Consider the following 26,089-nt stretch of genomic DNA (forward strand, 5'->3'; position numbering starts at 1 on the left):
TTGGGGGAGGGCAGTGTTATAATAGTGACGGGACTATTTGCACAAGGTCCCTAAGGAAAGAGAGCAGCTGAAGACAGCACCAACTTGTTCTGAAGACAGCTGTTGATGGTCAGAGGGAAAGGACAACTTTGAGTAAGGTGGCCTCTGGCAGGGCCTATACTGGCGCTGAGAGTGTTGGGAAGAGTGGGAGATCAATGGGTGGAGAAAGGGTCACCTTAACAAGAGAAAATAGTGAATGTAACAAAGTGGCCCAGGCTCCCAGGGATTTGTTGAATTAATTGCTTGGAACTTGGGGTGGGGGGGGGTGGGGATCCACAGTACTCACGATTCCGAAAGCGGGGCCGAACCAGAAAAATGCCATTTTGTGCCGTTATTGTAACCCTCTTGTACCCACCCCCAGGTCGACGGGACCGGGAGGAAGCAGAGGGTTACTCAAATGCACAGAGCGGAGAAATTGTTACAGAAGGTGAAAATCTCGGAGCTGCTGTGACCGGCAGAGGCCACAAAGGGGCAGTGCCTCCTCAGTCTGTCTCGATCTAAATGGGCAAAATCCCGCGGGGAGTCGGAGGAAGAAGAGAAATGTAGTCACCAGGAGAGGCCATTTGCCCACCCTGGGCAGCCACTGCTGCGGCAGACTCCGGGGGCACCCCGCTCCCTGCTCTCACCCACCACGGCCTCCCCTCCTCCCCCTTCCAGAAATGCTCGGTGAGCAGCCACTGTGCATCAGGCACTTTTCTAGGCCCTGAAGGCACCCGCCGTTCTGGAATCTAAGTTCCGGAGGGGAAGGGCAGAGGTCTCCCCGCAGCTCCTCCCACCTGGCCACCACCTCTACCTGTGCCCGGAGCCCCAGACGCACCGGGCCCAGCGGCAGATGCTGCAGTCGACCCAGGCCTGCCTTTGGAAGGCCGATGGCAGAGGGCCTTCAGCCTTTTGTCTCCCGCACCCCGGGTGTGGCTGGGATAACGGAATGGTGATCGGGTGACAGAAGCTGCGGGGGCGCCCAGTGACCACCAGGTGGCGCTTGGAGACCCCAACGGAGCTGTGATCGCAGGGACCAAACAGTCTTTCTTTGGGGCCACAATATGTCACAGTGACAGGGCAAGCGCGGCATTGCTTTGGAACAAATCGCTTGTCCCCTACTTGCTCAGAAAATTCCCAAGAGTCCTCTAAATACAGAGATAAATATTCACCTGCAAGGCGGGCCCATCCTGCGTCCCACCCAGGGTCAAGGCATGAGTAAAGGAGCTGGTGTCTGCAGGGCAGGGCCCCTAGGCTGAAAACTGTTTCCTTCTGTCCTTTAGATTTCTGTACTGTAGTTTCTTTCTGCCTCCTTAACTGGATCCAGGAAATGGCTGTTGCCTGGGAGAGCTGGGCCTGGAGCCCTTGCTTCTTGTGGAAAGAGGGGCTGCGGAGAAGTGGGATTCCTGGCTGATGGATGACCACCCTAGGTGGGTGTGTTAATTAGATGCTGGATTTACATACAAAAAAGCCCTCCTACAGTTATGCAAAGCCTCTACCACTCCTGCTTTTTGGTGGCTAAAGCCCATCCATCCCGTGCCCACCATTTAAAATCCCCGCGGGGCTGGTTTTGAGCAGAGAATTCAGGAGGCTGACACAGCCACCTCCCCAGCCAGACATTTGCCTGTCTGACATTTGATGGCAAATTGCAACCTTCCGCGATTTTAAAATTCAGGTGTAGAAATCAAGAAAGTAAATCTATCTTTAAATATCCTACTCCTTAAAATGTGTTCTCTTTTTTTCTTTTTTGGCTGCTACCCCTTTGGCACAGGGTATAATACAGCTGAGGGCGGCAAGGCTGGGATATTTCTCAGTCCACAGCACAGTGGGGACCAGAAAAGAATGTCAGTGTCCTCAAGGTAAGCATGCTGTGTGCCTCAGGGTCTCAGGCTGGGTGTGACCAAGGCACCTTTGTCTCTGGCAGTAGCTAAAATGAGGGTCCAAGATAAGTGGGACTTTTGCCTTGATTTGGAAGTTGGATCTGGTTATTCAAAACAATTCTGAATTCCTGGGTGTTGAGGTGGCTTTGGGACTCTGGGTCTCTATAAGGCCTGCTTCTTGCTCCATGAGGGATGGCCCTGGTGGGGAGGAGGGCAGACATCAGCCTCTCAGGTGGCCAGCTCGCCAGCTAATCTTCACGGTTGGCTTGGCGGCACTGGGTCCTCAGAGGTCTGGCTGAGAGCAGATCTGAAAGGACCTGGGCTAGGGCATGGGGCCGGGAGTGCCACCCACACTGAAGTGCAGATACAAATGGGTGGACCATGATTCAGCCTTGAACCCCCCAAATGCCAGACTGGCTTGTCATGGTTTGACCAGTATGCGTGACTCTCAGCAGTTATCTGCTAGTAGAAACTCACATTTCAATCAACCTCCTCCCTCACCTCTCCCAAGCCTCTCTCAGCATGCTGTCTTACAAGAACTTATATGTGGTCCTGCTCTGCTCCCGCATCATGTCAGCACGTGGCTGCCCAGGCCTGGGACAAGGGACACTGCTCTTCTTTCCGCTATTCCATGCAAAGATGTGGGTAAACTTTTTTGTCAATGCCCTGCAATGCGGCTGTGATCAGGCTGACATATTTAATAGACTGTACTGGAGGCTTGTACAAGCAGAGGGCAGTGAGATACAGAGTGTCCTGGTATCTACCTTTCAGACGCGGTGGTTCTTAGGGCCACCAGCCCATCCTCGGGGAGCAGAGTTCTATCGTCATCATCTCTCCTCCAAAGAGAGGGCCGTATACACCCTCCCTACAGCCTGGCCTTCCAGTGGGAGAGAGGGTGGGGACTGGAATTCACCTTTGGGACAGACTTTACTTTGTCCCCAGGCCCAGAGAGAAGAGGAAATGCCTGTTCACCACAGCCTGAGGCTGAGATCCTTTCATTTCCTGTGTTGGGATCTGCCTTTCCTAGGACATTTGACAGCAGGGCTGTGCATCCGGTCCCACCTGTCAGGGTAGCCCTGCCTTCCTGCCCTGCAGGATGGGCCTCGCCGAGCAGCAGCGCACTCGGTGGGGATCCCACATGGAGGATGTCGAAGTCCAGTCCCTCTGGCTCCCCTCAGCACCAGGTGAAGCTCCTGTCTGTCCAGAACATCTACATTCAGCTTCCAGGTGGCTGGACAAGCCCCCTCGGGGATGGTGTGTGTGGACTTTGCTGGACTCAAGGTAGTTTTCTCAGAAAAAGGCAAATCTGCCTGGGGGAGTGGGTTAAGTGCTGACTCCTCGTTATGGACAGAAACTTCCTGGAGCCTTGGAGCACAGCTTTCCCAGAGCAGGTCCTAGCTAGAGCACCACAGGGTTTCTGCATTCCGTCTGGACCCTGTTGCCCACACCCGCTATTTCAAAGTTCTCAATTCCCCTCAAACCTCCTACTCGACCACCTGCCCCCCTTCTTGGCAGCTGCCCTAATTTGAGGAGAAAATAGATCCAGCAGTCCCCTACCCCCTGGCTTCCATCAACATTCCACAGGTAGGCGTGGTGGCTCCCAGCTTCTCCTTTTCTCCCATCACCCTGGAGAAGGCTAGCTGCCGCCGAACCAGCTCGCCTGTGTTCAGATGGGTGGCCGTGGAAAGCAGCCTCTAAAAGCTCTGGTTCCGTCTTTCTTGCCCTCTCCTGCTCCTTCACTTGCTCGCTCTTCTGGAAGCCGGCTGCCATGTCGGGAGCTGGCCCGTGAAAAGGCCCATGAAGCAAGGAACTGAGGGGGGCCTTGGGACAACAGCCAACAAGGGACTGCCGTCCTCAGTCCAGCGGCCTGTGAGGAGCTGAATCCTGCCGAGAACCACTGAGTGAGCCTGGAAGTGAGGCCTCCCTCAGTCCAGCCTTCGGGTGAGACCGTAGTCCTGGCCGACACCTTGACTGCAACCTCGTGAGAGACCCTAAGCCAGAGGACCCAGCTAAACCTGGCTAGATCCCCAACTCGCAGGAGCTGTGAAATAATAAATGTTTATTACTTTGCTAAATTTGGGGGTAATTTATTACACAGCTGTAGATAAGGACTACAGTGGCTCTCAGACTCGTCAATTTCTTAGCTTTGAAAAATTTGAAAAAATTTGGGGATCCACGTAAGGTTTCCACCTTCTTAGTTTACAAAGTAAGTCTTGAAAAATGACAACCAATTTTTACTCCCATTGTTTTTATAAAAGAAGGATCATTTTACAATAGGTGATAAAGCATTTGACTAGTTGGTCTAAATTTTAATTACTGGAAGGTGGTTTTATTCTGCAAGGTCACCCCAACCAAAATTGTTAATTCATTAAAAGCTACATTGTCCCTTAAAAAAAAAAACAAGGATCATTTTTAATTTTTATTACAGTGTTATTTACATACAATAAAGTCCATCCATTCAAAATTTGAGGAATTTTGATAATTCTAAACAATTGTAAACTCACTTCCATAATCCATATATGGAATGGCTTCCTCATCCTAAAAAGTTTCTTATGCTCCTTTGCAGTCAATCCCCTCTGAATATGGGCCCCATGCAACCTTTGATCTGCTTAAGAGGAAGGACATTTGAATATAACAAAATTTAGGAAGGATGTAATCTCAAAATAAAAGGCAACCATTAAACTGAGTGCATTTAAATGTATAAACCAAACTTTATTTTTACATGGCCTTATGAACTTGTAGACTGATGGCTTTTCAGCACCACTGTTCTGGCTCCCATCGGTATTAGATAAGCTAGGCTGCTATAAGAAAGAGTCCTGAATACAGTGGTTTAAATAAGATGGAAGAGTTTTCACTCCTCACATCCTGTTCCAAAGGTAGGTGGGCAGTTAGGGCAGATAGAGGGCTCCACTCTCCAAGGTCATCTGGGAACCCAGGCCAGTGAGCTGATCGGCCAACCTCTGTAAGTGACATCCTTCTCCAGGTCCAAAGCAGCTGCTGCAATTTCCTAGCCATCAGGAAAGGAGAGAGTGTGTCCACAGCAAGCATCTTTAAGGAAATAACCCAGAAATTTAACACCTAACTTTTGCTGATATAGCACTGGCTCAAATTACTCAGACGACCAAACCTATGGGAGGAGGGGAGGCAGGGAAATATACACAGTGCTGGGTGACCCAGTGCCCAGTTAACAGCTGGAGGATTCTACTACTGGCCAAAAGGAGACAGCATTATGCCCTCCCTTCCAAATTGTCAGTCTCTGCCTCTCTTCTGGTTCCAACTGTCAGCCTTTCCAGTGCTTCTCATCTTAAAAATACCTCCTTGGGCTGCACATGCTGTGCTCTCCTTGTTAGCACCCCATCTCCTCTCCCTTCCTCACACTCTCCTTCTCCTCCTGATTCCTATCACTCCTCAACCCAGGCAATATGACTCTCCCCAACAGGTCTCTAAGACTCATTTTTGTTGAATCCATGCTTTCCAGTGCTTTTCTTACTGGATGTTTCTTCAGCTTCTAACATGTTGACCTTCAGTCTTGAATGCTCTCTTTCCTTCATTCATTTGATACCATAACCTCATGTTTTCTACATTCAGTTAGTCACTCTTAGTTAGTCCCTGCTCTGAATGATTCCCCTGCTGCCTTCTGTTACCTCTCAGCATTTCCCAGGACACTACTCTCTTTTATTCTTTTCTCTATACACTCACCTGAGCAGATCTACTCCTATGATAAGTCAGTTAAGATTGCGCCTGGCTGCATGTAACAGAAACCCAACAAATGGTGGCCGATATAAGCAAGAGGCTTATCTTTCTCATGTAACAGGGAGTTTGGGGGCAGGCTGTCAGTCCAGGGCTGTCTGTGCTCCTTTTGTAGATCTGCTTTGCCAGCCTTAGTGTGTGGCTCTTTTCCCTATGGTGCAAGATGGCTGCCACATCTTCTGGCAGCACATCTACATTCCAGGCAGGAGGAAGGAGGAGGGAATAGGGCAAAAGGCAAAAGGAGGATGCTAAGTCTGTCACATTTCATGAAAGCTATCTCGGGAGTCCCCGTAGCACTCCAATTCCAGAACCGGATCCCACGGCCTCTTGTAGCTGGGAGAGTGTCATGGGAAGTGAGTGATCTAGCTGTACACAATGCAGGTGTGAACAAAGCTGGGAGTATTAAGAATGAAAGAGAAGATGGATACTGGATGGGAAAGGAGCAGCGGGTGCCACCCATGGCTTTAGCGCGTATCTGCTGACAATTCAGAAAACTATATCTTCTGTACAAATGGCCAATAAGCACATGGAACAATGCTAAACATCACTAATGATCAGGGAAATGCAAATCTAAACCACAACGAGATACTACCTCACACACATTAGAATGGTTACCATGAAAAACAAACAAACAACGGAAAGCAAGTGTTGGTGAGGATGTGAAGAAATTGGAAGCCTTGTGCATTGCTGGTAGGAATGCAAAATGGTGCCTATCTTGTGGAAAACAGTATGGCAGTTCTTAAAAAAATTAAATATAGTATTACCATATGATCCAGCAATTCCATCTAGGTGTACACCCAAAGGAATTGAAAACAGGCACTCAGATAGATATTTGTACACCCACGTCCATAGCACCATTATTCACAATAGCCAGAAAGGTGGAAGTAACCCAAATGTCCATTGACAGATGACAGATGAATGGATTAAAAAAATGTGGTATCTATGTGCAATGGCATGGTAGTATATCTTAAAAAGGAATGAAGTTCTGATCATGCTACAACATGAATAAACCTTGAAGACATTATGCTAAGTGAAATAAGCCAGACACGAAAGGGCAAATATTGTTATGATTCCATTTACATGAGGATCTCAGAATAGGCAAATTCATACAAACAGAAAGGAGAATTGAGGTTACCAGGGCCTGGGGGGTGGGGAGGGAAGAGGGGGGAGTTATTGCTTAATAGGTACAGCATTTCAGTTTTGCAAGATGAAAAGAATCCTGGAGATGGATGATGGGGGTGGTTAGACAATAATGTGGTGAATGTATACTTAATGCTATTGACCATCCACTTAAAAATGGTTAAAATGGTAAATTTTATGTTATGTATATCTTACCACAAAAAAAAAATCCTTATCTTCAGTTTTGAGCTCCTTTGAAAAGTCCCGTTTATTTAGGCGCTAGACATTTTCATTTGGATACCTCACCTCCAACATTTTATGCTCAGACCTGAACTCATGAAGTCCCACCTGGGGCTCTCTGCCCTTTGAAATCACATTCGCTAGCTCAGCTACTGGTCCACAAAGCTTCACATGGCGCCAGGGCAGGAGGGTCTGGAGAGGTTCCAGCCTCAGCCACAGGCCCATGGGAACCAACCTCCTCGGTCACGCTTGGCTCCTTGGGGCCAACCCAGGTTACCTCCCCTCCAACAAACAAGCAACTCCTTCCTCTTTTCCTGCTGGCGAGTTCCTCCTTGGAGTTCTTGGTGTCTTTTCGCGATAGGATCTTCAGAGAAGATCATCCAGTCCATGCTGCCAGGTTTGGGACAAGTGTCTAGGCTCTCCTTTGGCACACAGAGCTGCCTTTTTCCAGAATGCCGCCTATCACGGGTTGTCAGAGAGGCGAACACCTTGTCAAGCCTCCCAGAGTTCTGGCACACCCTTTCCACGGGGCTGGGGCTGACTTGGGACATGATGGATCAGCCAGCTTCTGTCCTGCTCGGCTCTTATGCCCAGACCTGCTGTTAAATATGTTGACTGTGACCCCAGCCTAAAGCTGCGGGGACTACTTTGCAAACGGGAGGCCCACTGACTCCTGTGAGAAGAAAGATTTTCTCCAAGGGGACTTGCAGTGTCTGTCGACATATGAGAGAGTCCGGCATAATGTTAAGGACTTCTGCTTCGCCCAGCATTTCTACACACACACATTAAAGTAATTCTCAAGTTGAATGATCTGAAAACCATTTGGGAGAAATGGTAATTAAGAGTGACAATGGGGGCACATTTATATTCGGGGGACATTTCTGGCTGTATCCGGCATGGGTGTCAGCTCAGGTACAGATATGATCTTGTTTTTACTCCTAGAAGTCTGACTGGAGAGTGTATTTGTTATCTATTGCTGGGTAACAAATAACCCCAAACTTAAGGACTCAAAACAATATTTATTATCTCCCAGTTTCTGTGGCTTAGGAATGGCTTGGCTGGGTCCTCCGTCTCCTGAGCAGCCATCAGGGTTTCAGCCAGGGCCACAGTCATTCTAGGCTTCGCCCCCAACCCCCACGGCAGGATCCTCTCCCAAGTCAGTGTTGTTAGCAGGATTCAGCTGGTTGATGGCTGTTGCCCAGAGGCCACCCTCAGTTCCTGGCCATATGGGCCTCTCTGGGGGGTGCAGCTCACAACATGGTAGCTGATTCATCAGGGTGAGCAAGCTAGACAAGCCAGAGAGACAGAAAGAGTGAGCTAGACGGAAGTCACAGTCTCAGATCTAATTTGGAAGTGACAGGCCATCCCTTTTGACTCTATTCTCCTAATTAGGAGTCTGTCACTAGGTCCAGCCCACATTCAAGGGGAGGGGGCTACAGGAGCGGTGGGGAGCAGGGGGTCATTGGGAGACATTTTGGAAGCTGCCCATTACAGAGTTCTCTTTCCTCCGAGCATATGTTATCTTGCAGGGAACATCGATCATCAGTTGAATCAATCAAAGGCTAGGAGGTGGATAAATAAGCTGACAAATCTCTGAGCAGCTCTCCATGCCTTTGCACCTATCTTTTCCACTCGGGTTGATTTCAGTGTTTTTAAGCACAGATGATGAGATTGCAGACAGGGTGGTGGAAGGACCAGGCTTCCTCCCTGGTCTTTAAGAAGGAGAGAGCGCTGGTTCTCAAGGCTGCTTCTCCTCTCCTTGTCTGACTAGCTCTCTGTGGTTTGGCTTTGCTCTGTGGTTTGTTTACACGGCTGGGCAAGGAGGATGACTTAACCCATCCAGACTGAAATCAGGGCTGATTTCAAAGTGAACCAGCAGTCAAAATAAGCCATAACCAACATAACGAGCAGAAATCCATGTCTTTGCTACAGAGGCACCAGGACGACGAATCATATTCTGTGCCTTTGCATGTGCTGTTCCCCATCTGAAATGCCCTCCCTCCCTCGCCTATCCATCCTGCCAGGTGCCCTTTCATGAACCTTCCCTAGGATTTCTGTCCACACAGCTCTTTCTCTTTCTTCACTTAAGTTTTAGAGCAGCTAATGTCTGTGCCACCCAGTTGAGCTTCTGGTAACATCCTGCCCCATGGGGTTCTTTATTTCCTGCATGTGGGCTTTATATCCTGGCTCCAACGAGATGTAAGCTTCTTCTCCAGGGCAAGAACTGTTGTCCAATTCTTTCACACCCACCGTGGTACCCAGCCCAGGGTAGAGCTCGTTGATACTTGAAGTCAGAAGCCTGGTCAGATCTTCTATTTTGAGCCTCCCCAAGCTTCTTGAACAGTGCCTGTCCATGCATGGCAAGACTTCCCTCAATAAACGGAAATTTTATGTTGGTGTCTATGGCATTTGCACGGATGGAGCCTGGAAGGGGATGGAGAGGACTGCAGTGGCGGTGTGGGCGGAACCTGCTGTCACGCAATCCCCGCTCTGCTCATTTCACACGTATGACCTTGTCCTTTGCACTCAGGGCATCTCGGTCAGACCTACTCCCCTTGGGCGGCCGGGTATGCTGCCTGTGTGGTGATGCCCAGTCTTGAGAAATCTCTCCAGCTAGGGAAAGGGTATCTGGATCTTTACTTCTGGGCAAGAAACCCTCTCCTCCCCAGCATTCCCGTCTTTTGGAAAGAACAGTTGTTTTTCTGCTTTGAAGGAAGCCCAAGGAAACTGTGTGTGGGAACCACAGGGAGGAGCTTTGGTCATTGTTCAACAGTCTCCCTTCGCCAGCGCAGCTCAGGCGCTGACCAGGATCCTGGCCGGGGTTGGAGCCGACAGAGGGATGGGCCTCCGGCACGGCTCATGCTGTGGATTCTCTCCGCAGCTCTGCAGCTCAAACTCAGAGGACAAGGCTGAACGTGTCCTGGTGCCTTGATTTGCCCCTCAAAACAGGAGGCGGTGTGGTCTTTCTGGTGGACCCTCGTGTCTCCTATGAGCACTGGGGATCCTGTGCCTGCAGATGAGTCTGGGGGCTGGGCTGGGCTGGGGGATGGTATTCCTCACCTTCTTCAACCAGCACTTATAACCAGCGTCTACTGGGCACCCGCTGTGCTCCACGCTTTGGGGTGGTGGACAGTGAAAATGCAAGGTCAGATACGGCAGGTCCTTGCCCTGGAGGAGCCCTTGCAGCCTAAGGGGAAGCAAAGGGGACATCAGAGGTTTGCATCCGCCTGGGTGCTGAGAACCTGGAGGAGGGGCTGTCTCTGGCAGGAGGCATCGGGGAAAGTGAGAGGAGACCATGCTTAAGCTGAGTTTTGACAAACAGGAACCAGTTAACTTGGGGAAGACGATTTTCGGTAGAGGACGCATAATGTGTGAGACGGGCCAGCGGGCCGGAACTTCACAGTGTGTTGCGGGATGCGTGGTGAGTTTGGCCTGCCTATAGTATGAGGGTTTCGAGCAGGAGTGAAGCAATCAGCCTTAGATTTTATAATGATCGCTGTGCCCGGTGAGGAGGGAGGGCTGGAGGGGCCGGGATAGCAGTGGATAGGCAGGCGGAGGCTCTGTAGTGGTCCCCGTTCCCGTGAGGGAATCTGGAGAGCAGGCGACCACAGAGGAGACATCGGGGAAAGTGGCCAGAGTTCCTGCTGGTGGTTATGTGTATGCGAGTGTGTGTGAGTACACATGTGCATGCGTGTATGTGCCTGCATAGGTGCATGCATGCGGATGTGGGTGTGTACATGCATGTAGAGATGCATGTTTGTGCAGGTGTGTGGGGACTGAGGGAGGTATGATAGAGAGAGCTGGGGAGCCCACATTTGATGAACTTGGTATTATAGTCTTCATTTTCCATTTGAGCAAACTGACTCCCATACGTTAAATGATGTCCTTTCTTCATTCAATGAATATTGAACCCTCCATTTGGAGGGCATATTTCACATATTTTGCCACTTTTAATCCTTAAAGAAATATTATAAAGGAGTTACTGTTATCTCCCCATTTTATAGATGAAGAAACAGGCTCAGAGAGAGAAAAATCCTGATGAGATTGACCTGCGTGTCATGGATTCTACATGGAGTCCGTGGCAAACATCAGCTGGGACTTTTCCAGACTGGTGGGATTCTCATTTTGAATACCCAAATTCTCTCCTCATCCTTTTTTTTTTTCACATAAAGATGATATGAGTGATTTTCAGAGCCCTCCAAGGATACAGGCAAGAAAGACTGAGGGGATCAGTAAAGATTTCTTAAAACAATAAGAAATATATATGCATATCATCCTCCTTAAGGCAACTTCCTCTAAGAAAAAGTCCAAAGCAGCGAATGGGAGGTAGGGGGAGGTCTACAGGGTTGCCGTTTGCTGCAGAGTTTCCTTCCTTCTGTTTTAATATCAAGCCTCTAAGTCTGATACATGTTAATACAATGTTCACTGGAAAGAAGAATGGTTGTGATCTATGCTGTAAACCAGCACTTCCAAATTTTACTGTGTATGTGGGCCACCTGGGGATCTTGTTAAAACACAGATTCTGATTCAGTGGGTCTGGGTGGGGCCTGACATTCTGTGTTTGTCATGTGCTCCCAGGGATGTCCATATGGCCACACGGCAGGATTTGGACCACCCTTTGAGGAGCACGACTGAAAAGGAAACAGAGTCAGGGGTACCTGTGGTTAATGAAGAGGGGAGCATGGCCAGGAGCCTGAGGGAGAAGAGAATCAGTCTTGCTTTGGATGTGTTGTGTTTCAGGCACAGATTCTTCCTGGGGGAAATTGTGTGGTGATGACTAGTGGGGGTCAGAGCTCAATGAAAGTCAGCAAGAGGTCAGTGAGAGGTCAGAGTTGAAGACTCAGATCATCACCATCTTGGGGGTTGCCGTGGACACCTTGGGGGAAACAAAGTTGCTAAAGGAGGGAGAGACAGAGTTTGGGAAGAGAGAAAGTAATCGGGCATAGGGTCTAGGACAAGACATTTAAGAAGAGAAGAAGGGAGACCAGTGATGCCACTGACAAGTGTGGTCAAAATGTTAGGAGAACAACCAGCAGGGTTGGGTGACAGAAACCTGGTGAGAAGACAGTCACGAGGAGGAGGGGCAGAGTTGGGTCCTTCTGTCCCCCCAGGCCCCCACTCCCATTCGTCTCCTGGGAGGAGACGGTCACCCTGAGGCAACAGCTCTGTTGCCTTCTGGACTCTGGTTGGGTTCAACCAATGGGGAGCACTGGCGGGGGGGGGTGAGGGAGGAGGCGGGTCAGCAGTGTGTGTGCCCCTCGCCCTTACCCTCCACCACAGGCCCGCGGTCCCATAGCTCCCACTGGTTCTGGTAGCTCTTCTGTTACCGGCCCCAGCATTCTGCACCGTTCCTTGTGAATTTACAGAGGTGTAGGGTGGTTTGGCAAAAGCCCCTGAGCTTGTCTGTGCCATTTGCATTCCGTTTGGACCACGACCAATAGCCAAGGGGTGGGCGACAGTGCTGGATGTTCTATGAGGAAGACTGGGGCCAGGACATAACATTTCACAGTTGAGAGCTCTCCTTGTTTCCCCAGAGCCATTTCCCAAAGATGCTGGGGAGGGTGAGTTCAGGATGGAATGAAACTGGATGAAGTATAGACTACAGTAAGTCCCCTACCTACGAACCTTCAAGTTGCGAACTTTCAAAGATGCCAACGTGCCTTCGCATGTCCAGTCACGTGAGTTAGTTCACAAGTCTGGCGTACATCGTCACGTGCGTGCATCCTCTACAAGTGGTTGTGCTTTTGGGTACTTTACTGTACAGTACAGTATAGAGTACAGTAGTACAGTGTCTTTATTTCAAGCCCAGGCTGTTCGGAAGCAAGCGTAAAAGCAGCGGTGATGTAGCTGGTACTGCTAAGAAGTGCCAAGCGATAATGATGGAAACAAAAGTGGGGGAAGAAGAAGTAACTGAAGACCCAAAGAGATTTACGATGCAGGAAATGGCAAGGGGATTTTCTTTATTTGAGGAAGCACTATTATTGCACTGTTAGGCACTGTTAGTTTTGAGGCACAGGATCCGAACATAGAACAGTACACGAAGGTTGCAGCAGCCGTTCAGAATGCAATTCAGTGCTACCGTGTCATCTACGACAAGAAGAAAAGAGCTACTACCCAGACATCACTGGATCGTTTATTCAAGGGAGTAGATAGAACTGAATCCAGCAAGGAACCGGAACCTGTGCCATCACGTCAGGCGTGAGTGAAATTGCAGCTTGCCCTCCATCTCCTATTGCTGATGATCCCTCAGCTCTACCATCTCTCCCCTCCTCTCCCTCCTCCAATCAGTAACTCTTCTTGCCTCTTCACTCGATGCCAGCCCCTGTATGCCAGCTGTTGTACTGTACTACTGTACTTTTCAAGGTACTGTACTGTAAGATTAAAAACGTTTTCTTTATTTTTTTGTGTGTTTGTTTTTTATGTATTGTTTGTGTGAAAAGTATTATAAACCTATTACGGTGTTCGTTGGGTACCTAGGCTAACTTCATTGGACTTAATGAAAGGGCTCTCGGAACCGAACTTGTTTGTATGTAGGGGACTCCTTTGAGAAGCTTGGCTTTGAAGAGAGTGAGGGAAGCAGGGCAGTAGTTGGAGGAAAGGCTGGGGTTGAGGAAGGTGATTTTAGGGTTGGAGAACCTGAAGCACATTTATAGGCAGATAGGCAGGTGCCATCAGACAAGGGGAGATTGAAGATGCAAAAGAGCGAATGAATGATGGATGGAGGGATCGCAGCGGTCTGAGGCCTCAGGATCAACAGGACATGGAAGACTCAGCTTCATAAATGAGGTGACATGTTTCCTTTGTAACGGATAAGGAAGAAGGGATGGGTGGATGATGAAACGGGGAGTTTGTGGAGGAGTGAGGGGGCATTGACACACCTCCCCTTGGAGGCTTTGATCTTTTTCCTGACAGAGGAGGTTGATCTCTACCTGAAAATGAAGGGGCGGGGGGTGGGGAGAGAAGTTTAGAAAAAGCTGCTGTAAGGAGGGAAACCAGAAACATCTGGAGAACAATGAAAGGAAGGGTAGCAGCCAGGAGGCCTTCTCTACATTCTGTGGTCCCTAATCTCTCTCACCACGTGGGCCACGCTTTGTGCACTGGTCCATTCTCTCTCCCCTCACAATGGCTTCTGCTGCAGCATTCAACACTAAATGCACTGTAATTGTGGGGTCTCTTGCCTTTGTGGGGTAATTACTTGTCTTTCAGGATTTCTCCCCCCTCCCTCCTCTGATCCAGCACGGTGTCTGGGTGCACCATGAAGCACATGAGTCCTCATCAGGTTTGCTTGCTGGCTCTGGCTGATCTCAGGATGAGGGTGCACCACCCCCTTCTCAGCTCTGTGGGCGTCCGTCTACATCTTGCATTTGGCTCAGCTCACCATGGCACAAATCCTGCCTGGTCTGGAGTTACAGATCCAGTGCCTACCTCTCTCTTACCCCCTTTAGAAAGAGAGAATCTGATTGGCTCAGCCCAACTAATGGGTTGGTTTCTTCTGGGTCGGGTCTCCACTGGTGTTTCAGGTAGCTCTGGCCAGGACAAGGGGGCCACATGGCACAAATATAAGAAGCTCTTAATGAGATTAACACCCTCGAAAGAGTTTTGTGCATTGGGCTTTGGATTGATGTGAATGAAATTGTTTCAGGAAAATTCCTTTGGTTACTTTTCTGGGACGATGAAAGCTCCCTAAGGGATAACAGGGAATTAACTAATTGCTCCCCAAAGATACTTCACCATGAGGTGGAGAAAAAGAGTGAGATTTCTCATCATTATGATTATTTTTATGACCCCAGCAGGCAGATCTGACTGGTGGAGACATCTATTCAGAGGCTGAGGTGGTAAAAATAGAACCTGGGCATGTTCTTTACCAATGCCTGCCCAGAGTTACTGTGCCTTAGGCAGAGAAAGCCTCAAAGCCCAGAGAAGAGGTTCCAGCCTTTCCTAAGGCACAGTGGTGAGGTTTGGAAAGATCTTGGGATTTGGAGTTGGAGCATCTTGTTGGAATCCTCACTCGGCTCCATATCATTTCAGGCAAATCTGTATCTCACTGAGATTACAATTTTCAAGAGACAACATCCCTGGATGGAAAAGACATTGGGTTAAATTCACACTAAGCTGTGGCTGACGCATTACTCAAACTCTTCCTTGGAGCCAGTTCTGACTCTAAGAAGGGCACTAAGCTTTGAAGAACAGGAGTAGAGGAAATACCACAGAAAGAAGATGTCAGTAAGTCTAAAGGCCAGATATTCTGTTAGGGAGATTTCTACCTACTTAGCATTGAGTTGATTATTCTCAAGCCTGGCTGCATAGGCGTGGTGCTCAGTGGGCTTTAAACATGTACGTCTAGGTAGAAGAAAGCCATCACTTGGAATGTTTGTAAAGGGTTTGTCTCTGTCATGGGCTTGAAAATCTGGGCTCTGTTTTCCATGAGATACTTGCCGACCTTCCCCCTCGACTGCCCACACCAATCTTGTTTGAAAGAGACAATTCTGAACACTGTCAGTGCTCAGCTGTGACCCTTCAGCCTGCTGACCCATGAAGGTATGTGTTCCCTCCATAAATGGCCAGGTTCCCTGACTTATTGTTATTTTTCTTTAAAAAAAAATTAATTTATTAATTTATTAACTTTATTTTTGGCTGTGTTGGGTCTTCGTTGCTGCACGTGGGCTTTCTCTAGTTGCGGCGAGTGGGGGCTACTCTTCGTTGCAGTGCGTGGGCTTGTCATTGCGGTGGCTTCTCTTGTTGTGGAGCACGGGCTCTAGGCACGTGGGCACGCGGGCTCAGTAGTTGTGGCGCAGGGGCTTAGTTGCTCCACGGCATGTGGGATCTTCCTGGACCAGGGCTCCAACCCATGTCCCCTGCACTGGCAGGCGGATTCTTAACCACTGTGCCACCAGGGAAGTCCCGCTATTTTTCTTTAAAAAATAAAAACAAAAACCCGGGAAGCCTCCTTCCCCAAGCAACAACAACAATAACAACAAAGGGACCCCACTGGGTCTGTTTCTCAAGGAGACGATCCTTCATCAAGTCTCACTGCCACATGTTTTTCTTTAGTAAAAGATTCCTGACTTCATGTCTCCCCAAGACTCTGTCAGGATGATCTCACCTTCTGAAATCGGCAGGGAATAAGCATTCTGATTTCATTCCAGCTCAAGAACAGAAAGGTGGTTGTTAAGCAGAAATTGTCCAGTCAGTAATCAGACAAGCCCAATCACTTCTTCTCAGAAAGATTCTGGCCAAATGCTGGAGATACTTTCTGCAGGTAAGATTGACCTTGAACACACAGACTCCTATAAGAGCCAGAAGTCCTGTTTTTTTTTAAGTCCTGGTTGCTTTCGAGGGCCTCTGTAAAGGAAAAGGAGACCTGGGAGGAGTGGACTAATGTGGAACCTTTCCTATTACAAGCACAAATAAATGCGGGATAAAATGAAAACCAAATTAGTCCAGTTGCTGGAACTGAAGAGGTAATGGAGAAACACAGCCGGAAGTGGTGAGTGGCGCCCTAGCTAGCGAGGGGTGTGGGTGTATCTGTCTGTGCTCTTATTAGACTGGGGTAGGGCCCATGCAGAGATGAGAGTGAGGGCCTTGGGCCAGTGCCAGCCAGAGGCCTAAACAAGGAAGAAAAAGGTGGGGGGCTTGCAGGGCTGAACTCTCCAAGAAAGGAGTACTAGGAAAAAAAATCCAGTCGTTGATTAAGGAAGATGCCAAGAAAGTTTGCTTCTGCCTGGATTCTGGGTGAAAAAAATTAAAGCCTTTTGTGAAAAAGTGAAATCCCAAGCTTCCACTTTGAGAGGTTCTGGAGATAATGTACACTGTCTATGAATGGGGGACATCCTAGATTAAAAAATGCATGTAAAGAGTGGTCCTGGTTATGTTACTGTTAGGACACATGCAGACGCAGTTGAAAAGTCACTCTGGTCATAGGAGTTTTCCATTGAAAACTAGTTAAAGATGATCTTTCAGCAAAAATTTACAAAATACCTTATGGAAAGATCCACCATGAACAAGAATTTGCAGATGCAGCAAGCAGAAGTGTCAGCAATCCCCACCTTGAGATCATAGAAAAGCAGTCTGAAAGAGACCATAAATATAGGGATGTTTACATGATTAAAGAGATAAAAAGAAAAAATAGAAGCCACAGTGAAAGAATAACCATTATGAAAAAGAGTGGGAGTAATACTGATAATACAATATATTTGTGTTCATGTTCAGATTTAAAAATAAGTAGACTTAAACTGAGGAAAATAGGTTGCCACCAGCCAACCAACCAACCACCCAACCAACAAACAAAATAACAAAAACCAACAACATCTCCTCCGTTTCCCCCACAAAACCCAAAGTACAAAAAAAGCCTCCAAAAGCCATATCTTGGAAAGAGAAAATGGGAGGCCCTCATTTTGTCCTTGTGTATTTCAACCCACTGAAGCTTAGCATGGTTTATACACTCTTGTAAACTGTACCAGTCAGCATTAGGTTTATCATCAGGAGAAGAATGCAGACACTAAACTTGGTTGCCCACGACACCAAAATAATCTTTCTATTACAGTATGATAATGGAAAGAAATGGAAATACTGGGCCAGTAAAGTTCCTGTGAGCAGCCCCGTATGATCACACAGTGGAAGAGAATGAATAGGGAATCTGAGTGGAGTCATGAGATGGGCAAAGGAAGTTTAAAAAAAATCGTATAATTGTACAATTCAAGCATATGTGGTAGAGAACTTGGGCGCTGGACATGCCTGGTGGTCAACCACCATCAATCTAATGAATCAGTGTTAGCTTTGCTTCTTCCTGCACATGCTCTATCCCAGTGTTGCTACAGAGACAGTCGAGTCCACTCTCTTGTTAGTACCTGGATTTGGGTTGCAAGTGACATGGCTGTAGAAAAAAGAAGATAAAGGTTGGACAGGAAAAAAGAAAACTGCCATGATTTGAGATTGTATGATGGCCAACATGGACCATCTATGAGAATCTATAGGCAAAATATTTGAATAATGAGAGTTTAGAAATGTTACTGGAAATGATCAATGTACAAAATCATTAGTAAAAAAATTTAGAAAATTTAATGAAAAATACTATTTACAATAACAACAGTAATAAAAAACTATGAACTCTTAGAAACAGATATAATAAAAGAGTGCAAGAGCATCATGGAAAAAAAATCAAAACAATTTATTGAAAATATAAAATAAGACCTAAGTAGTTGGAGACAAAATACCATGGATAGAAAGACTTGATATCATAAAAGATGTCAATTTTTGTCCAAATTAAAGTCTGTTTGATTCCAATAAAAATTCCCAAGAATTTTTTTACAGAACTTGACAAAATAGGTCTAAATATTCAAACAAAAGAGGGAATGCCAAAAGTATTCAAAAAATCTTAAATAATCATCGTAATTGTAATGATGATGAGAGATTTGCCCTTCCAGATTTCAAAAATTTATACAAAACTATAGCATATAGCTTAAACAGTGTGATATAGGCATAGGATAGAGAAATCTACCAGTGAAACAGAATAGAGAGTGTAGAAATGGACTTACGTACATTGGGAATTCGACTTATGACAAACGTAGCATTACAAGGCAGCAGGGATAGAGCAGACTATTTAATAAATTGGTCTTGGACAATAAACTATGGAAAAAGATAAAATAGGATTCCTACCTCACCACATACACACACACTTCTAGCAGGATTAAAATATAAATGTAGAATGTAAAACTTTAAGATTTTAAGAAGAAAATATAGAGCAATATTTTCATAACTTTAGGGTACGGAAAATGTTTTAAAATAAGACAAAATAGGAAAAAAAGTTAAAGAGGAAAGTTTGATAAATGTAACTACATGAAAATGAGAAGATGTTTGCAACATATATAGCTAATAAAGAACTAGTGTGCAGAATATATATACAAAAAGTCTTGAAAGCTAATGATAAGGATCCAGGCAATAAAATTGGTAATTTATAGAATAGACAATTGAGTGGGTGAGGATAAAGTAAGGAGAAGCTTGCTTTGTTAGTAATGAGGGAAATGCAAAATAAAATAATAAATCATTTCACACGACCAGATTGACAAAAACAGAAAGTCTGGTAACACTAATGTTTTTCAAACTGTTTGTTATGACCCATCTGTAAGTTGTGAAATCAGATTAATGAATCACTGCCAACATGACAAAATAAAATTATAATAGAAAGAAAATATCAGCATGTGCTGATAGTAATGAAACAGTAAGTATTTTCATGAAAGTTTGGATTCAGCTTATGTTCACACGCACACACATGGGTATATATGTATACATACACATGTGTGCATGTGCGTATTTATGGGGTCAAAATGTAAATGCATTTTTTACACTGAATGTGGTAGAAAAGTGTAAAGCCTCTGTTTTACATACAGCAAAAACAATATTATATGTTTACAGATCCCATAGGATGTGTGGGAGTGATAAATACCATGTTAGAAGAGTGGTTTCCTCTGGAGTGGGAGGGAAGAAGACATGAGGTCAGAGTGTGAAGATTTCACTCCATCTATGTTGATAGTTTACAAAATACAACTGAAACAAAAATGCAAACAGTGTTAATATCTGTTAAGTCTAGGATAAGCATGGGTGTCCATTACAGTATTATCTGTAATTTTCCATATGTTTGAAATGTTTCACAATTAAAAAAAACCTTAAAATTTAACCAACAATAAAAGGTATGGGCATGTGTGTGGGGAGGGAAGAAGGACTCATATGGCTGCAAGAGGCTTGCAGCAAAGGGACAAGGTGTGTTCACGTCTCTGTGGCCAAAATCTCAGGAGGTTCTGGGCCTCAGGGCCAGTAGTCTGGACAGCCAACCGCCATGTGTTGACGTGGCCTCACTGCTGTCCCTTCACTCTGGGCTGGTATTGTCACCAATTTTATTCTTCTCCATTAGATCACAGGCCATTTTCATCACGCTCTTCAGCAACCTGCACTGGGCAGGGCAGCCCAGCTATAGGAAGTTACCGCTAGCTATTTACTTAACATTCTTTCCCCAGGATCCCATTGGGTCTCTGGCCTTGGAATTCTTTTTTCCCCCAGCTTTATTGAGATACAATTGGCCTACCACATTGTGTAAGTTTAAGGTGTAAAATGTGGTGCGTGATTACCACCATAGAGTTAATTAACATCTCCATTACTTAACATAATTATCATTTCTTTTTCTGTGGTCAGAACATGATGATCTACTCTCAGAAACTTTCAAGTATACAATGCAGTATTGTTAACTATAGTCACCATGCTGTACATTAGATCCCCAGAACTTACTCATCTTATAACTGGAGGTTTGTACCCTTTCACTGACATTTCCCCATTGCCCCCACCCTCCCACCCCAGCACTACCATTCTACTCTCTGTTCCTATGAGTTCAGTTTTTTTAAGATTCCTCATAAAGTGATATCATACAGGATATGTCTTTCTCTGTCTGACTCATTCTACCTAGCATAATCTGTCAAGGTCCATCTATGTTGTTGCAAGTGGTGGGATTTCCTTCTTTTTAAAATAATATTCCATATATATATGTACCACATCTTCTTTATCTATTTGTTTGTAGATGGACCCTCAGGTTGTTTCCATATCTTGTTATTGTGAATAATGCTGTAATGAACATGGGAGTGCCGATATCTCTTTGAAATGCTGATTTCATTTCCTTTGGATATATGCCCAGAAGTGGGATTGCTGGATCATATGGTAGTTCTATTTTTAATTTTTTGAGGAACCTTCATACTCCTTCATTTCCATAATGGCTGTATCAGTTTACATTCCCACCAACAGTGCACAGAGTTTCCCTTTACTCCACATCCTCACCAACACATGTGGTCTCTTTTTGATAATAGCCATCCTAACAGGAGGGAGGTGATATCTTATTGTGGTTTTGACTTGCATTTCCCTGGTGATTAGCCATGTTGAGCATATTTTCATGTATGTACCTGTTGACTATCTGTATGTGTTCTTTGGGAAAATGTCTATTCAGTTCCTTTGCCCATTTTTAAACCAGGTTGTTTGTTTGCTATGAGTTGTATGAGTTCCTTATATATTTTGGATATGAACTCCTTATCAGATAGATGATTTGCAAGTATTTTCTTCCATTCTGTAGGTTGTTTTTTCATTTTGTTGATTGTTTCATTTGCTGTGCAGAAGCTTTTTAGTTTGATATAGTTCCACTTATTTATTTTTGCCTTTGTTGCTTGTGCTTTTGATGTCGTATCCAAAAAATTGTTTTTAAAACCAAGGTCAAGGAGTTTTCCCCATGTTTTCTTCTAGAAGTTTTATGGTTTCAGGTCTTATATTTAAGCCTTTAATTCATTTTGAGTTAATTTCTGTGAGTTGTATAAGATAGGGGTCCAATTTCATTTTTCTGCATGTGATTATTCAGTTTTCCCAGTACCATTCATTGAAGAAACTATCCTTTCCCCGTTGAGTTTTGTTGACTCCCTTGCCAAATATTAATTGACCTTGTAGACAAGGGTTTAATTCTGGGGTCTCAATTCTGTTCTATTGGTCTATGTGTCTATTTTTAATGTCAGTGCCATACTGTTTTGATTACTATAGCTTTGTAATATGGTTTAAAATCAGGAAGTGTGATGGCTCCAGCTTTGTTTTTCTTTCTCAAGATTGCTTTTGCTGTTCAGAGTCCTTGTGGTTTCTTATGAGTTTCAGGATTTTTTTTTTCTATTTCTGTGAAAATTGCCATTGGAATTTTGATAAAGATTGCACTGAATCTATAAGTGGCTTTGGGTAGTATGGACATTTTAACAATATTAATTCTTCTGATCCATGAAAATAGGATATCTTTCCAGGTATTTGTGTTTTTTTAAATTTCTTTCATCAAAGTCGTATAATTTTCATTCTACAGATCTTTCACCTCCTTTGTTAAATTTATTCCTCAGTGTTTTATTGTTGTTGATGTTATTGTGAATAAGATTGTTTTCTTTATTTCTTTTTCAGATATTTCATTGTTAGTGTATAGAAGTGCAATTGACTTTATATGTTCATTTTGTATCCTACAACTTTACTGAATTCATTGATTAGTTCTAACAGTTTTTTGGTGGCAACTTTATGATTTTCTCTATATAATATCATGTCATCTGCACAGACAATTTTACTTCTTCCTTTCTTATTTGGATGGCTTTTTTTCTTGATTAACTTTCCTGCCTAGGATTTCCAGTTCTGTGTTGAATACAAGTGGTGAAAGGGGGCACCCTTGTCTTGTTCTTGATCTTAGAGGAAAGCTTTCAACTTTTCACTGTTGAGTATGATGTAGGCTGTGGGCTTGTCATTTATGGCCTTTATTATGTTGAGATATGTTCCTTTTATACCCAGTTTGTTGAGAGTTTTTATTGTGAAAGTATGTTATATTTTGACAAATGTTTTTTCTGCATGTATTGAGATGATCATATGCTTTTTATCCTTCATTCTTTTAATGTGATGTATCACATTTATTGATATGCATATGTCTAACCATCCTTGCATCCCAGGGATAAATCCCACTTAATCATGGTGTTTAATCCTTTTAATGTGCTGTTGGATTCAGTTTCCTAGTATTTTGTTAAGAATTTTTGCATCTATATGCATCAGGGCTAATAGCCTATAGTTTTCTTATAGTGCCCTTGTCTGACTTTGGTTTCAGGGTAATGCTGACTTTGCAAAATGAGTTTGGAACTGTTCCCTCCTTTTCAGTTTTTGGGAAGAGTTGGAGAATAATTTTCATTAATTTTTCTTTAAATGTTTAGTAGAATTCACAAGGAAACCATCTGGTCCTGGGCTTTTCTTTGTTGGGAGATTTTTTGATTACTGATTCAATCTCCTTAGTCATTGTTGGTCTGTTCAGATTTCCTATTTCTTCATGATTCAGTCTTGGTAGATTGTCTGTTTCTAGGAATTTATCCATCTCTTCTAGGTTATCCAATTTGTTGGCATATAATTATTTATGGTAGTTTTTTTTAAAAAAAATAATTAATTAATTAATTAATTTATGGCTGCATTGGGTCTTCGTTGCTGGGTGTTGGCTTTTCTCTAGTTGCAGCGAGCAGGGGCTGCTCTTTGTTGCAGTGTGCGGGCTTCTCATTGTGGGGGCTTCTCTTGCCGTGGAGCACAGGCTCTAGGCATGTGGGCTTCAGTAGTTGTGGCACGCAGGTTCACTAGCCGTGGTGCATGGGCTTAGTTGCTCTGTGGCATGTGTGATCTTATTGGACCAGGGCTCGAACCCATGTCTCCTGCACTGGCAGGCGAATTCTTAAGCACTGCACCACCAGAGAAGTCCCTATGGTAGTTTCTTATGATCCTTTGTATTTCTGTGGTATCAGCTGTAATTTGTCCTCTTTCATTTCTGATTTTATTTACTTGAGTCTTCTTTCTTTTCTTCTTAGTTAGACTAGCTAAAGGATAGTCAATTTTGTTTATCTTCTCAAAAAACCAACTCTTATTTCTGATGATCTTTTCTATTATTTTTCTGGTCTCTGTTTCATTTATTTCTGCTCTGATCTTTATTTCCTTCTTTCTGTTAACTTTGGGCTTAGTTTGTTCTTTTCCTAGTTCCTTGAAATGTAAAGTTAGATTGTTTATATGAGATCTTTCTTTTTTCTTGATGTAGGTGTTAATTGCTATAAACTCCCTCCTAGAGCTACTTCTGCTACATCTCCTAGGTTTTGCTGTGTTGTGTTTCCATTTGATACAAGATCTTTTTTGGTTTTTCTTTTGATTTCTTCTTTGATCCATTGGTTGTTCAGGAGTGTGTTGTTTAATTTCCACATTTTTTTGTGTGTGTGTATTTTCCAGTTTTTCTCCTGTTATTGATTTCTAGTTTCATAGTGTGTGGTCAGGGTTTTCTTGTCTGCATACCATACTTGGAATGATTTCAATCTTCTTAAATTTGCTAAGGCTCATTTTGTGACCTATCATATAATTGATCCTGGTGAATGTTTCTTGGTTGAAAGTTTGTTTGTTTGTTTTTTTTTTCATTCAGCACTCTGAATATATCATCCTATTCTCCTGGCCTGGAATGTTTCTGCTGAGAAATCTTCTGATAGCTTAAAACAGCTATTTTGAAATCTTTACTGGGTAGATCACAGATCTCCATGCCTTTGGTGTCAGTTACTGAAAGATTATTGTGATCCTCTGGAGGTGTCATGTTTCCTTGAGTTTTTGTGTTTTTTAAAGTCTTGTGTTGCTACCTTCACATTTGAAATAGCAGTCACTGCCTCCATTCTTTACTGACTGATCTCTCCAATGTGTCCAGATTTATATATATATTTTGCTCCAACACTGTGCTAGAATTTCTCTGCTGGATGCCTGGACTCCCACAAGGTCTCTCTCCCCTGTGGGTGATTGTCTAAGACAGTGTTCTCCAGGGGTTCTTGGACCACAGCTGATAGGGGCTAGAGCTGGTTTACACACCACTGTAGGATCCACAGTCAGGACTGAGGTCTGTATGTCTACTACCTGACACATGGGTGGATGAGACTCCTCTCAGGTCCCTTGGCATATGGTGATGGATCCCACATCTCCCACAAAGACACTTTTATCTGGATGGATGCCAAATTGTTGTTGTGGGGTGGGATACAAGCAAGGGACTTCTTTTTTGGCCATCCTGCTGATACTACTCCCTTAGGATTCTTACTAGAAAAGTTTTCCCATTATTTTTAAATAGTGAAATATATCAGACTTACTAAAAGCTTAGAGAATAATTTACCAATACCCATGTATGCATCATTTAGCTTAAGATATAAAAAAAGTGCATTTGAAACTGTGCCTTCCTCTGCATCCCATTACCCACCTCTCTTTCTAGTTCTGAGGTTGGGGTTTATCATGCCCCTGCATAGATTTATTACATACACTTTTAGCTTTAAATAATACATTGCATTACTTTGCATGTTTATAAACTTTATAGAGATGGGATAATGCCACATGTATCCTTCTACAACTTCTTTTTTCACTCAATATTATGTGTTCTGAGATTTATCCAGATAGATACTACTAGCTCTAGTTCATTTTTATGAATATGCCACCATTTATTTATCCATCTAGGTTGCTTTCATTTTTTACTATTCCAAATAATACTGCAGAGAACATTCTGGTTCATGTTTCCTGGAGCACACTTAGGAGCTTCTGTGGCTGGGTTGAAGGGTAGGCATACTCCCCATATTTCATGGGTAACAGAATGTGAAATGCAAACCGTCTTGTATCTTACAGTTCTGGCAGGGACCTCAAAGTCTGGTCCCAGTTTTTCCTGATGTACAGTTTATCTTGTTTTTATTGATTTGTCCAAGTTTTAAAAATGTTTTCTGGAGACCACTTCTTTGCCGGTTATATTCATTGTAAATGCAATTGCCCAAGTTTTTCTCTTTGTTACTGTTTACTCTGCTTAAAATAATTTTTAAAATTCTAAGTGAGTCAAATTTATGAATCTTCTCCTTTATTGTTTGTGCCTTTTGGGTCTTATTTAAGAATTTTTTCATCAAGCCTTGTAATGGAAGGATTTCTCTCTTAATTGTAGCAGTTTATTTTTAGTGACATAATAGGTTTTAGTTTATATCTTCTGGTAGCGTCCTCTGTGCCCTGGTTCTCTGCTCATCCCTGTAAACTATGACTTATAACTGCAGAGACTCAAGCAGCTTCCAGGTCTGCCAGACCCATCTCATCTTAGGGGTGGTGTCATCTTGACCTGTCTCATCTTAATTATCCAAAAGAATTACCATAATCTAGTCAGTGAGCTTGGTTAGAATTTTTCCAGCAAAAAGCCTTGTTGAAATTCTTCTCTGGAATAGAGTTAGATAGAGATTGATAATTAGACAATACAGACGGTTTAGTATGGGTTTTGGAGCAAGATAGACTGGTTTTAAAATCCCAGTCAAGTCACTCATTCTGAGTCTTAGTTTTTTTTATCTATAATATGGGGATAATGATGTCTAAAGTGGAGAATGTGACAAGTATTAAATGTATAATCCTGGACTTAGAGTGATTGTAATAAACGATGATAGCTAAATTTATTAAGCACTTAATATGTGTTAGTCACAGAGCTAAATGTTTTACATGAATTCTGTCACTTGGTCCTTATGACAATTCTCTGAAGT

The 26,089-nt window shown here is 44.3% G+C and overlaps 1 pseudogene; it reads left to right on the forward strand.

Moving 5' to 3' along the window:
* The first annotated feature begins 7,903 nt into the window (after nucleotides 1-7,903).
* Nucleotides 7,904-26,089, forward strand: part of LOC102997271 (Golgi reassembly-stacking protein 2-like) — a 41,378-nt pseudogene continuing 23,192 nt past the window's right edge.

The sequence above is a fragment of the Balaenoptera acutorostrata genome, chromosome 12 (genome assembly GCF_949987535.1).
Source record: "Balaenoptera acutorostrata chromosome 12, mBalAcu1.1, whole genome shotgun sequence".
Classification (NCBI taxonomy): Eukaryota; Metazoa; Chordata; class Mammalia; order Artiodactyla; family Balaenopteridae; genus Balaenoptera; species Balaenoptera acutorostrata.